The sequence below is a fragment of the Crocuta crocuta genome, unplaced genomic scaffold (assembly GCF_008692635.1).
Source record: "Crocuta crocuta isolate KB4526 unplaced genomic scaffold, BGI_CrCroc_1.0 scaffold160, whole genome shotgun sequence".
Lineage (NCBI taxonomy): Eukaryota > Metazoa > Chordata > Mammalia > Carnivora > Hyaenidae > Crocuta > Crocuta crocuta.
In genome coordinates, this window is record NW_027527591.1 from 739,423 (window position 1) to 754,667 (window position 15,245).

Sequence of the window (15,245 nt, forward strand, 5' to 3'; positions counted from 1 at the left end):
TCCTCATGTGTCAGGTCAGCTTCTATTGTTTTTTATTGAGTGCTGGCTCAAATCAATGGAAACTCCTCAAACTCCTGTGGTAGTGTGGTTATTTAACATGCAGGACTAAGTGTGCCAGAATGCTTCTCTTTATTAGAAAAGGAAGGAAGGAAGGAAAGAAGGAAGGAAGGAAGGAAAGAAAAAGAAAGAGAGAGAGAGAGAGAGAAAGAAAGAAAGAAAGAAAGAAAGAAAGAAAGAAAGAAAGAAAGAAAGAAAGAAAGAGAAAGAAAGAAAGAAAGAAAGAAAGAAAGAAAGAAAGAAAGAAAGAAAGAAAGAAAGAAAGAAAGAAAGAAAGAAAGAAAGAAAAAAAGAAAGAAAGAAAAAGAAAGAAAGAAAAAAGAAGCAATGATTGTTGGCTGTCAACCTGATACATTCTGGCACCAAACCAAACAAAGCCTGGGGCCTTCTGAGGATTTCAAGGCTGTGAAAATTGTCTTAATTATAATATGCTGTGTTTCCAAAGATACATTTTTCAAGAGATCTTATGTGACTTACCTACAATCTCACAATTAGCCCTCATATGTTTATGTGGTACACAAAAAGTCAGCCAGCATTAGGATAGAATGAGGAAATAAGATAATGTAGCACATTTTACATCAGCAGTGCTGGCAAAGAGGAGGACAAAATCTGCATTCTTCACTGTTACTGTCATATGGAACTATAGGCAACAATTATATTCCTTCAACCTTCTTACCAATCCATTTTTGACCCCACCATTAGGTTACAAAATATGTATACCATTTGTCCAGTGATAGCATTTAACATTTTGTTTTGTGAGAAATTACTTGAAAAAATAGACAAACTTCTTCAATATAGAATAAATAATAACTATTCAGTTTATATTCAATTATGGTTAATTTCTGAGTGAGCAGACATTATATACAAAAAATGCTCAAATGCTTTTGGGGAAGAAACTATCAATAAGGAAATAAGGCAAATAGATTGTGTATTTGGATACATAATGACTATGAAAGTTAGTGAGGAGTGTTAAATAAAAGTCTGTAGCTTTCTTTCTGTTAAAATTATTAGCATAAAGTACTTTTATAATGCCAACTCACTCTGCAAGGTAGTCAAGATTATATATACCAGAAAGGGCATTTATAACTAGAGTAGGAGGTACCCTGTGCTTGCCCTAGGATCATTCACATCTCTTCTTTATTCCTGTTTGGGCTGGTTTATACCACAACAAAATGATTTTCAGGTTTCCTGATCCATATTCTATCCAGTACCCATCCTGCCCATCACTATTTTAATCTGGTTTCTGACCATCTTTAGCTTGTTTCACCATGACTTGCATGTGTCTATCTATGTCCATAGTCAACTTTAGGTGGCTGACTCAAAGTCTGTGTCTTATGAGTCTCTTTTGGTTAGATCTAACTTGGGTGCCAACTGAGATTCTTCCTGAATAAATTTATAAATCCCATAGCTCCTAACAATATGAACTTCTGAAGATATGAGCTTCTGTATGCTGTACTTGCTTCACATCCTGCTGGGCTAGTGTTCTGGTGTGAGCTTCTTCAGTTCCCTGGTGACTTGGCAGTAGAATAACAGGAGAACTGAGGATGGCATTGATTTGGAGAATGGAATATTAGAAAGAAAGCAAGGCTAGAGTTGTTGTGTAGTCTAAAAGAAGAGAGGCATACCTGGCCATGAGATGGATGAACAAAAACAAGAAAGTGTCAGGACAAAGGTAAAGACAATATTCACAACGGAGAATAAAAACAGGGTAAGTTAGGGGCAGCTAGGTGGCTCATTTGGTTAAGCATCCAACTTCAGCTCAGGTCATGATCTCACAGTTTGTGAGTTCAAGCCCTGCATCAGGCTCTGTGCTGATAGCTCAGAGCCTGGAACCCACTTCAGATTCTGTGTCTCCCTCTCTCTCTGCCCCTCTCCCCCCCACCCCCCACTCTGTCTCTGTCTTTCAAAAATAAATAAACATTAATTTTTTTTTCTAGAAAACAGCATAGGTTATTCAAGGAATTATACAGGAATCCAAACCTAAAAATGGGTTTGATGCTTGGAGATCAATTCATAGAAAAAAAGTCAAGCAGGATATTATGTTCAATAATCTTTTAAAATTTTTTTTGTTTTTTTCTTTTCACATACTTTTTTTTTTAAACCTTTATCAGAGTTTAGGTTATGGTTTAGGAAGTTGAATCCATTGGTGATATTATGGAAGAACATGAGTAGAGAAGAAAAGGCTGGTTTCAGGGAAAATGGGATTCAAAGCAAAACAAAACAAAATAAAACAAAACTCCAAAGCTATAAAGATAGAGGAGAATGAGAAGTAATTTTGAATTTTCCCTAGTGAGCTATGGATCTAATGTTTCTTATGTGTCCTCTAAACTGGGACGTAGTACTAGAATTTGGGGGCAGATTGAGTATAGGACTAGAAAATTTGGAGACAGAGAGGTAGGTCGTCATTACCACTTAGTGGGAGCTCTATCTAAAGTTGCCATTCTCAATCCCTGATTTTCCACTGTCACTCTGGATTTCCCACTTTTTTCTACCCAAGTAGATTATTTTAATCTTTAAACTCCATTATGGTAGATGATTGTAATTGCCATTCTGTATTCTGTATAGGTTAGATTTGACTACCTTCCTGCTAATAATGCCTCCACCTCAATGTCACCCTCTTAAAAAAAAAAAAATTCAGAAATTAAATGAGTGACAATATTATTATAGGTATATCCTTGAATCTAGTCTAGTTGACAAAGAAAAAGGAATTTATTTACTCTTTTTTAAATGTTTGTTCATTTTGAGAGAGAAAGAGAGATAGAGACAGAGCAGTGGAAGGGCAGAGAGAGAGGGAGACAGGATCCCAAGCAGGCTCCATGCTGACAGTGTAAAGCCTGATGTGGGGCCTGATCTCACAAATTGTGAGATCATGACCTGAGCTGAAATCACGAGTCAGATACTTAACAGCCATCCAGGTGCTCTAGGAATTTGTTTAATTTTAATCTTTGGTAATTTAAAGGTTATTAGAAATGGATTACATGGGACCTTGTCTCAGAACAGGCATGATACATAATTCAGTGTGTATATATATATATATACATATATATATATATGTATTTTTTTCTTTTTCCTTGTCATGTAAGAATTCAGTACCTAAGAATTCAGTATCTAAGCATCTAAAGCAGAGATTGGCACATAGTGCATACTCAATAGGTAGACATTTGTCCTATTTGGGTGAAAGACTTCAACATTTCATCTTGATAAGTAAGTAGTACAAATTCTGTTAACTTCTTTGTTCTTCAGGGTGAAGTAATTATTATTCTTTCATGTGTAAATTTGGCTAAGTGCTCATGCTGGAGAGTCTGGCAGAGCTGAGTCCAAATTCTGGATTAATGTTGCTTCAGTTCTCTGATTTTCAATTTTCTCAGTTGTGAAAAGGGGATAGATAATAACTGAATCTCCCTGTAGGTTTGTTGTGGTTTCAACTAGATAATGAATGTAATATGTAACATCTTTAACATGCCATCTGGTACATTTTAACATGCTATTGGGTAAGTACTTGATAAATGTTTATTATTAAAATAACTTTAATAAATATTTATAAATATAATATTTAGCATATGATTTTGTGTGATATTTCATTATTAATAATAAACATTTTCTACAGAGGTAGTTATCTTAGATGAGGAAACCTTAAAACCCTTTGTATTGATTAGTCATTATCAGAAACATTAATGAGACAAATTCTAAAAAACTTGTCCTATTTTTTTAAAATATTTTATTTATTTTTGAGAGAGAGAGAGAGAGAGAGAGCATGAGCAGGGGAGGGTCCGAGAGAGAGGGAGACGCAGAATCCGAAGCAGGCTCCAGGCCCCGGCCAGCTGTCAGCACAGAGCCCGATGCAGGGCTCGAATCCACGAACCATGAGATCATGACCCGAGCTGAAGTCGGACGCCTAACCGACTGAACCACCCAGGTGCCCCAAAACTTGTCCTATTTTGTGAACAGATTCCTTTTGGTCCAAATCTAATCTGTTCCCCAGTGCTGTTGATTGTCTTTCTGCAACATCTTTTCTCACTTCCGCATTCTTACATCAGCTCTTCTAATTCAGTCCTTCTCTAGGTTTGACATTTATGCCTTCCATTAGCATCTCTGTACCCTCTGTCCCCTCTCCCAATTCATTTTCCACGTTGTTGTCAGATCAGTCTCTTCAGAGCCCAGTTCTGATCATGTTACTCTCCTGCACAAGAACTGTCAACTCTGACTTGCCAAGGACACTTCTCAACACCCCTGCCACACTGCATTTTCAACATCATCTCCACTGTTCTTCACTACCCTTATGCCCTAACCTATGAGATTGATTGCTGTGCTGGGCACAGAGACCCCCTGCCTCATCTCATGTGGTTTCTTCTTCATGGAATGCCAGGACGTTTTTGGTTCAAAAATTAACCCACTCCTCTGTCTTTCATCCCAAGCAAAACCTAAACCATGACCAAAAGATAAGACCAATTTCTTTTTTCAAAGACTACACAGAAATAAATTCAAAATAGGCCTCAGTAACTTAGTAAAATATGAAGCAACCTATATATTTATAATCTGCATGCTCAGATATTGGAATAGATAATAGATTTATATTATGTATATATATTTTAAATGTTACTATAGTTAATGGAGAGAGTTGATGTAACCCTTAAAGTATTACATCATTTCCTCAACCGCAGGACCTGGTCAGTATGTAATAGCTGACAATAAGTCATAACTATTAATTTTATAATTATGATGACATTCAAAGATGCCTCTGCACATTGTTTTTCACTCTTTGTGTCTGTTTTCCCCCCACAGTATTCCCAGTACAAGCATAGAACCTGTTATAATAAATAGGCTCTCTGTATGTATTTGTTGAGTAAATAAATAAATATGTGAATAAAGGAAAAGGACTTCAAAATGATGAGTTTTATGAACATAACCATATAAATTATCTAATATCAAAAGAAAAAATAAGAAAACTTTAAAATGAAAGGTTCTGAAGAAGGAAATATTAATTTGAAACACATCATTACTACTTATATAACACTTTATCTTTGCCAAAAGCCATACAAATACTTAGTAATACACTAATGACCCTTTTTTTTTTTAATATTTTTATTGATTTCTAGGAGAGAGAGAGAGGGAGACACAGACTCTGAAATAGGCTCCAGGCTCTGAGCTGGCAGTCAGCACAGAGCCCGACGCGGGGCTTGAACCCACGAACCGCGAGATCATGACCTAAGCGAAAGTCCGACGCTTAGCCGACTAAGCCACCCAGGCGCCCCACTAATGACCCTTTTTAACCCATGCAAATTAATATTGCCTGTAAGCATAGTGTAAGAGTAAATTATACAGGAGCTAAAGAATATTGGGCAATGAGTTTAAAAAAAAAACAAATTAAGGTGTTTGACCTAACACCATGTGATAATATGTTAACAGCATTCCATATAAGGAATAGCTCACAGTCTAATTTTTATCTTCTTTCAAACCTAAATACATCTCCTTCGTATTAAATGCCTATTGATTTTGAAAGGTGATACGGAGTTACAAAATACATCTGATGAGTTGGAATGAATTAGACTCCAGCTATAGATCACTCGTTTTCTGTGGGAGAGAAATTCATAAATCATAGAAGTGCCTTGAAATGCAGGTTTTATGAAAAAATTGTAACATTTTTTTCCTCTAAAATAAGAAGAGACTCTAATGAAATTTCAATTTTACCACCCCAAGGACAACATTAACCTTTGTTAGCCTCCCTTTTTAGAAGGAGGAGTTACATATTTGGAGGGAGTTACATATTTATTAAGTATGTTTTAAGAGTTTGGCATCCAAACCTTATTGAAGCTTTGCAATGTTTAAGTTCTTAAGTTAATGATATTAACTTGATTGTTAGAAGAGAGAAATAGGAAATGGGGATTCATGATAAGAGGAAATGGAGAAAATAATATTTGAAATATCAAAAGCTCAGTCTGAAGAGTAGATATTGAAGGACTCCCAAAGACAGCTGTTAATATGACTAGGATTCAAATCCTAGCATTTATTAGCTGTGTGATTCTGGAAAAGATGCTTAACAATTTTTCACCTCAATTTCCCTACCCGTAAGTTAAGAATGATAATAACAGGACCCTTCAGGTGTATATTGAGAATTCCAGAAGATAAAATCAGTGTCTGGTACTTTTTATTAATGGCTGAGACAGAGAGATATTTGTTACTGGACCAGTTTTGATATCACAGCAGTTTTATTTTGACATATTTAATTATTTTTGGAAATACACTATGATTCTCAATTTTAAAAACACTTTAGTAGCTTTCGTATTTAGTCTTTGTTGTTCAATTTTAAAATTTATGTTCACCTGACAACTGTTTTCTCAGGTGCCATAGTGCTCCAGACCTTATAGTCAAAATTCAATTAAGATCTAAGGTCTACCATACTTAAGGAGCTGGCAGACGAATGGTGGCCCTAAAATATGGAGATTCACAATAACTGTACAATAGGAAGCTGGAATGAACAAAATGTGGTGGAAACAAAGACATTCAGCTACTGACCTCTTTTTCCACTAATTATTCAACAAATATATGTACCAGTGACTGCTATGTGTTAGGGACCTTTCTAGGTATGAGGATAGACCAGTGAATGAAATAAATTCCTGGCATCACTGAACTAATATTCCAATGGGGTGAGAGACAGTAAATACATAATCAAATAAATGATGTAAACTGAGGTTTAGGTAAGTGATATGAAAAAGAAGAAGAAAGCAGCATAAAAGACAAAGAATGACTAGAGTTGCTGTTTCCAAATAAGTGGTCAGCTACTTTGTAAGGAGATGGCATTTGAATAGGGTCCTGGGGAAGTGGAATGAGGAAGCACACCTTACAAAAGTCGGAGGGGAAGGGACAGTTGATGATAGGTAAAAATGCTCCCAGGCTTTTTGTTGGAAAAAAAAAAATGACAATGAGGCCAATATTGTCTCTGTAGAGGAATTTGAAATAAAACTGGTTTGAAACAAACTGGAATATGTAGATCAAAGGATTTGTTAGAAGGATTTGGAGTAAAGAGGCTGCATAACCCAGTTTTCATTTCAGCTATGTGGCAAACAAGCTCTATGGGGAATTAAGTGGAAGCCAAAGGTAGGGACTTTCTGATTCTTCTTTCACTGGATTTTGAACTTGATGTTGAAGAACAGAGATTGTTCTGCCCTGAGACTTTGAGAGGTGGTGGTTGGTTCACTCTGAAGTCTATCTCCTGACCACATCCATGGCTCTGGAGATGCCACCCCATCTTCTTGGGCATTCTGCACCTCAAGTGCAATTCATCTGTGTTTTGTCATCACTTTAGTATAATAATAGGCACTTCCACAGGCTTTACTATAAATCAGAACCTTCCTTTATCTTTGCCTCACCTTCAAGACTATTTTCATTATTCTCTGACTCTTCTGGCACTGTTGTCATTTCGCTATGTCAAATGATGAGACATGTGACATCAAAGGTATAACCTACATCTAAGCTGTTAGACACAGACCTTACTGTCCTTTGATGTAGAAGCTTAATTTGCTGAAAATATTGAACAGCAGAACACATCACTTTAAAGTATTGTCAATACTGTTGACTAAATTTATATATGCTGCAGTATTTTTCTTCCCTCAGTCTGTTATGATTATTTTTATTCAACAAATACTATTGAGCACACAAAGCACTGTGCTAACTATAAGACCTCCATGTTGTGTGGTTATCACTAAGGTCAATGGATACTGATTTTAAAGAAAAGACTTGGAATAATAGCTGAATGTTTCCTTTGGTTTTGATTAATTAGCATTTTTTAGAGTTATATAAGTATGTGTTATATATGTTTGTGTGTGTGTGTGTGTATTATGTATGCATGGTTATATATACACATGTGTGTATATCACATAATAAAATAGTTACTGGGATGCCTTGGTGGCTCAAATGGCTAAGCATCCAATTCTTTATTTCAGCTCAGGTCATGATTTCAGGGTTCATGAGATGGAGTCCTACATTGGGCTCTGCACTGACAGCATGGAGCCTGCTTAGGATTCTATCTTTCCTTCTCTCTCTGCCTCCCTCTCTACTCTCAAAATAAATAAATAAACTTAAAAATAAATAAATAGATACCATTTACTTATCTATATTTTTATGCCAGGCATTTTCCTAACATAAAGTTAAGCCCTTCAATAACCATGCAATATGTAGGCATCATTCATATTTTAATGACAGAGAAACTGTGGGATTAACTTTCTCAAGACCAGAAGTTAATAAAATTGAAGAACCAGGATTCAAGTTCAGGTCAGTGTCACTGCTTTACAGTAAAGCAGTGACACTGTAAAACTGTTTGACGTTTTCAAACAGTTCCAGTATTAACAAAATGCAGAATGCATTTGGGACAAATAAATTTACTTCTAAGAAAAACAAAGCCAAGCTTATAAATCTTTGCCATCAAACTCACATTTCTGTTAAGTCATTTAGCATTTCCCCAGAGACTCTCAGTAAAGAGAGGGTATTTCATTTTAAATGAGCATGTACAGAGATTTATATCATTGACTTCATTTTTTTGTTATTGGGCAGTACTAATCTACAGTTTCTTCTCTTTGTTAGTCTGTTGCTTCCCTATAAATAAAAGATTGCAAAAAGCTGTTATACCACATTCAAGGAAATATTCAATTCTCAGGCTTTTACAAGCTTTTGTAAAACTGTAGTAATCTTGGTGAAAAACATTCTGGCTGGTAATATAGTGAACAGATGAGCTCACCCCTGGTATGCAAAGCTGCCGAATTAGCTGGTTAAACAGGCTGCTGAGATAATTACATTGTCTGTTTTGTGACACATTACACCGGTGCACTTGGGATTAACCTGTTCTCTTGTGTCTACTTCTGATCAGTTTTTTAGACAGCCTTTTATCTGATGAAGGAGTACAGACATCAAAAGAGAAAGGGGCGTGGGTGAAAAGAAAGGGCTCATATAAAGCTGAAGAGTTAAATTTTCTATGTGACTTACTGAACATATAGACCTTATTTCCATAACTTTAGTTGCTCTGTAGAGACCTCTGCTGGAAAAGTTGGGAAAAAGTTTCCTTTCTGATTCTTTGTGTTTTACTGTGGCTATTATATCATAAACTCAGTAACTAATGAAAGAATGAAATACCAGTGTCATGTCATACACATAACACATTAAATATAAAAGATACTCAAGACAGAAAAATTTACATTTTACAAGTTTAGAAGGGCATTCTAATGCTAGACATATACTGTGATAGTCTATCAATACTCTTTTATATGTTTATTGAGAGCCTACTATGGGCTTAACAATTATTACTTTCAGTTAGTTTTTTTTTTAATTTCTAATTTTTTTAATGTTGTTGAAGCCCAAGCAGATTTATTTTGAAATTAAATGTGACACATTTAAAAGCAACAACAACAACAACAACAAAACTGTCCCTGAAGATTTTTATGGACCTTTAGTTCCATATCATTATCCTGAAGAGGAAAAATCATTTAGACTTTCTTATGTGGGAATGTAGTCACATAAGATTTCATCATCAGTGATAATTTAGATAGAGAACAATTAAGAGAACAAATAGAAAAACCTACCCATTAACAGCCTCTGGCAACTCAAATTGAATTTAACCAACTATTGAGCCTCTGGCTACAGGGAGATGCAATTTAAAGCAGGTATAATAGATTTTAACAGCTAAATTTTGTTTGTTGCGACTGTACCAACTAAGATATTAGTTAAATGAGGCAAGAAATTTCCTTTATGTTAATGAACATCAAATTTAACTCCTGCTGTCCTTTTTTCTTCTCTTTCTGTCTTTTTTCTTTCTTTTTTTTTTTTTCCAAAATAGCTGTGCTTGACTTGATAGGCCAGCATTCAAATGAGGTTCTTCCAAACAAGCATACAGGCTTTTGAGTAAAGTTTGACTCAGCTGCATCTACATGCTTTAAATACTTCCAATGTGCTTCAGAGAACTTTAAAAATATTGGTATAGCTCCTCATGAAAAATGCATGCACAATGTAATGTCACATGCAAAGAGCTCATTTAAAAGTAACTTATTTTCTGGGGTACCTCAATGGCTCAGTTGGTTGAGTGTCCAACCCTTCACTTCAGCTCAGTTCATGATCTCAGGGTTGTAGGATTGAGCCCCCTGTCAGGCTCTGTGTTGAGTGTGGGGTCTGCTTAAGATTCTCTCCCTTTCTCCCTCTGCCCCAAGGCTCCCTGATTGTGTGCTCTCTCTGTCTTCAAACAAACAAACAAATGAATAAATGTAATGTATTTTCTTGAAGATTTTTTTAACCCTTCTCAGTAAGAGAAATAAAAATCTATGTTTTCCATTTATTAAAAATTTTTTTTCCTGAGAGAGAGAGAGAGAGAGACAACATGAGCACAAGAGGGTCAGAGAGAGAGGGAAACACAGAATCTGAAGCAGGCTCCAGGCTCTGAGCTGTCAGCACAGCTGACACAGCTCGACCCCACGAACCGTGAGATCATGACCTTAGCCAAAGTCGGACGATTAACCGTCTGAGCCACCCAGGCAACCCTATGTTTTCCATTTTTAACCTGAGTTAGTTTTACTGGTTCTAGGTTGGTCTAGCTTTATTTTCATTCTTTACATGCAAGCAAAGGTGAGAAAATAAGATAATTTTATGTTTTCATTGTTTTAGCTAATATGCAGGATTCTTAAAATGTTTATGTGTTTATGACCTGAGTCCTCATGCTTGTTATTACTCATAAGTTTTAAAAAAAACTCTTTGATAAAACAAAACCAATTCCTGAGAAAACTTTACATGATAAACTTATTTTCCAATCCATACAGAGAAAGGTGATTTTTCTTTATAAATTTTCAAAAATATTGACTGCACAGATACGAATTATAGCTATAGTCTAATTAGTACTTTGACATTGGACCTTTTAAGTATCAGACAATAAGTCTAAAGGAAATTAATTTTTTTTCTTTTTTCTACATGGCTTTGCTTTGATGTAATGTTTCTGTCTAATGCATAATTATTAGTATACTTATAGCATAGTTGCTTATTTTCTGTTAATCTAGTGAGCATGAACACGAATAACATGAATGATAGTTTAATGAAGCACTTAGTATGGCCCAGCAATATGCTAAAGAATTTGTATATAATTTCATTTAATCCTTCTAATGATCCAGCGAGATGGTGATTATTAAAGCTGTTTTACCAATGTGGATATGTGGCTTAGAGAAATTAAATAACTTGTTGAAATTAGGATGATTTAATAATGACAGACTCTGGATTCAAGCTCAGAAACTTTTTACTCCAAAGTTTAATTTGAGTGCTATGTTATAGTACTTCTGAAAAGAAATGCACAGAATTAAATGTAATGCCTATAGACTGATTGCATCTTTTGGAAGTTGGATAAATTTTGTGTATGTATTTCTCCAAAAGAGAAAGGAATGGTGTTCAGAGTAGTATGATCAGGATTGGAACTCTCCTTTCCAGTACCTGAAGCCCATGACTTTTTGCATTTTAATGGTGGGGATGATGCTGATAGCTCAGATTCAAACGCCTCTGGAACTAGGTACAATTACAATAACACAAAAAACTACAGAGCAGTCTTTGGGAAGATATTGTGGTATGTGACTTTGAGATAAAGGATTTGAGTTTGAATCTTAGAGTGTCACGTTAGTAGGTATATACCCAAGAAAGGCATATAAGATCTCTGGAATTCTATTTTCTATTCTGAAAAATGGCGATATTAATATAGACCTTAGGGAGTAGCTGCAAAGGTTACATATGACACTAAAAGGCCTGGAACAGTAACGGTGCAAAGTAGGTTCCCATCTCACATTTCTTTCATAGTAAACTTTGGGAAACTCAATGTGTGTGTGTTGCAATTAGATATGAAGCAGTGAAAGAATGCTACAAAACTCTGCATGATAAAGTGCAATGCTGACTTGTAAGAAAAATTCAGTCAATATGGAATGGAATTTCAGGGAGAAATGAGGCTTGAGATGAACTTTGAAAGATGGGAGGAGAATCTGTATAATTTGAGAGAAAGGAGTCATTTTTTTCAAGGAAGACAGCACTAGCTGAATTGTGTGGGTGTGATAAAAGTCCAATCCAGTTACAAAAATACCATTCCAATGAAAAGCTTTAATGAGATTTCTGCATCCCAGCAGATGACCCACTTATTTAAATACCACACAATATTCAGTACTGCAGAATTCCTTGATGACATGACAATTTACTCAATCTCTTGCAATTGGGTGTAATTTAATCAGCATAGAAATTGAGGACACTTTACTTCTAGTCAGCATATTGCCTCTTGAGTTAGTGTTCTCTGTTCAACTCAAGAGTGGCTACTGGTCTTGTGGCCTTCTTTTCAGGAAGGGTTTCTATGCTTTCACAACTCAGGACCTAAGACCAGTTCCTTCAACAGATCATAGAGTGGCTCACCCGTTTGCTCTGTCAGCCCTAACTTTGATCTCTGCAGATGCAGTATTACTTTCATTATAACTTATTGGTGGTCAATGTGATTAATTTAATCTGTTCACAAAGTCCTTTGAGAGTCAGGGATAGTAGAAGTGGGAAATGTGGAGCATCTGTCATTTATGTTTCAATCTGGGCACTTTGATAAACTCTCGGTAAGAGCATACATAGTAGCGGCGTTTTTGCTTTTTTTATTATTATTTTTTATTTCTGAGAGACAGAGAGAGAGAGAGACAGCGTGAGCAGGGGAGGGTCAGAGAGAGAGGGAGACACAGAATCTGAAACAGGATCCAGGCTCTGAGCTGTCAGCACAGAGCCCGATGCGGGGCTCAAACCCACGAACTGTGAGATCATGACCTGAGCTGAAGTAGGATGCTTAACCGCTGAGCCACCCAGGTGCCCCAGCAGCGGCCTTTTTGGAGGAAAATGTCAATAACTTTAAATTCATATACTCTGATCCAGCATTCTATTTCTAGAATGTTTTTGCTACAGATATATTTGCAAAATTGTCCACAGAAGAAAAATGGAAACAAGTTAAATATCAGTCAAGGGGAATGGATGATTTCATTGAGATATATTCATACAATGGACTATTGTACAGCTATTAAAAATGTTAGATTTGTAAGTGTTCATATGGAAAGATTGCTAAAATATGTTGTTCAGTATAAAGAAGGGAAAGTTTGGAACAGCATGTATTCATTTACATAGCCAGTTGGCCCAGCATCCTTTATTGAAAAGATATTCCTTTTTCTAACTGCTCTGCAGTGCTACCTTTGTTATAATTCAAGGGTGAATACAAATGTGGCTGATTCTGGGCTCACTATTCTGTTCTTTTTTAAAAAACATTTTTTTAACATTTGCTTATTTTTGAGAGACAGAGACAGATCATGAGTGGGGGAGGGGCAGAGAAAGATGGAGACACAGAATCCGAAGCAGGCTCCAGGCTCTGAGCTGTCAGCGCAGAGCCTGACATGGGGCTCGAGCCCACGAACTGTGGGATCATGACCCGAGCTGAAGTCAGACACCCAACTGACTGAGCCACCCAGCACCCCTCACTATTCTGTTCTATTAGTCTACTTGTCTATCCTTATGCCAATACTATGTTGTCTTAAATGCTTTAGCTTTATAGTAAGTTTTGGTATGCAGCATAAACTTCTCTCTACTTTTTTAAAGATTACCTTGGACATTCTTGGCTCTTTGTATTTCCATAAAATTTTTCTAATTGGTTAATTCTAACCTCACATAAAAGGTGAAATTTAAAAATTTTTAAATTTTACTTATTCATTTAAAATTTTTGATTACATTGAATCTGTGCATCAATTGGGGGCAATTGACACCTTAACAATATTGAGCCTCCCCTACTATGACCCTGGCCTATCCTTACATTTATTTAGGTCTTTTTTAAATTTCTCTCAATACTGGTATATAGTTGGCTGAGAATAAGTCTTTTACAGCTTTCATTAGAGTTATTTCTAGGTAGTTTGTTTTTGATGCAATTATAAGTTATAAATTATAATGGTAAATTTAATGTAGGCAGATTAACCAGTCTTTACCAGTTAATGGAGAAATTTCTCATTATCAAATAACATCATTAAAAATGGTAAGAAAAGAAACATAGTACTTACACTTAACAATACAAATATTATATAGACAAAGCAATCGACAATTAGACAATAGACACATTTTTTAAATAGGCAAAATATATGAATATCCAAAGTGCCAATAAACATGTACATTAATCATTAGGAAAAGAAACATTAAAATCATTTGAGATACTTCTATGCAGCCACCAAAATGGGCTAATTAAAAAAATTGGATTAATACAGTTGGAGACAATGTAGACAAACTGGACCTCTCACATTCATAGCTGGTGGGAGACTACATTATAAAACTTTGAAAAATTGGTATTGTCTCCTAAAGTTAGTGGCATAATAAATGGTTTGACCCAGGAGTTATACCTCTATGTAAATACCTAACAGTAATTCAAACATATGTGCATCAAAAGACTTCAGAAAAACTGATTATAGCAGCATTATACATAATCACCCAAACCTAGAAGCATTCCAAATGTCCATCAACAGTAGGTTGGATACATAAATTGTGAATGTTTATATATTATATGTAGTATATTCTCTATATATTTTTTATATTTTGATGTATTAGAAGTTTCATTGTAATACAGTAAGTAAATAAATTACTGTTACAAGCAATATCTTGGATAAATTTTACAAACATAATGTTGGGAGTAAACAGCCTTATGCAGAACACATTTTGTATGGCCTCATTTACCCAGGAAAAGTGATTTATGGTGTTGGGATTCAGGATAAGCATTATCTCTGTGGAGGAAGGAGAGAGTTTTGTTCACGAGATGGTGTAAAGGGGGTTTCTGGGATACCTTCAATATTCTATTTCTGAATCTGAGGGATGATTACCTGGGTGTGCTCACAACATCATGCTTCATCAGCTATCTATTTACTAATTGTGCATTGTTCTCTATATATGTTATAATTTAATAAAAACTTTCAGAACATATCATAGAAAATTGATTTTCTGGATATATACAAAGGGAACTTTACTGTTTACCTAATGACTGGGACTAGAGATTTAGAAAGAATAAATTTTAATTTTATTTATTTATTTAAAAATTTTTTTTTACGTTTATTTATTTTGAGAGAGAGACAGAGTGTAAGCTGGTTAGGGACAGAGACAGAGAGGAGACACAGAATTGAAGCAGGCTCCAGGCTCTGAGC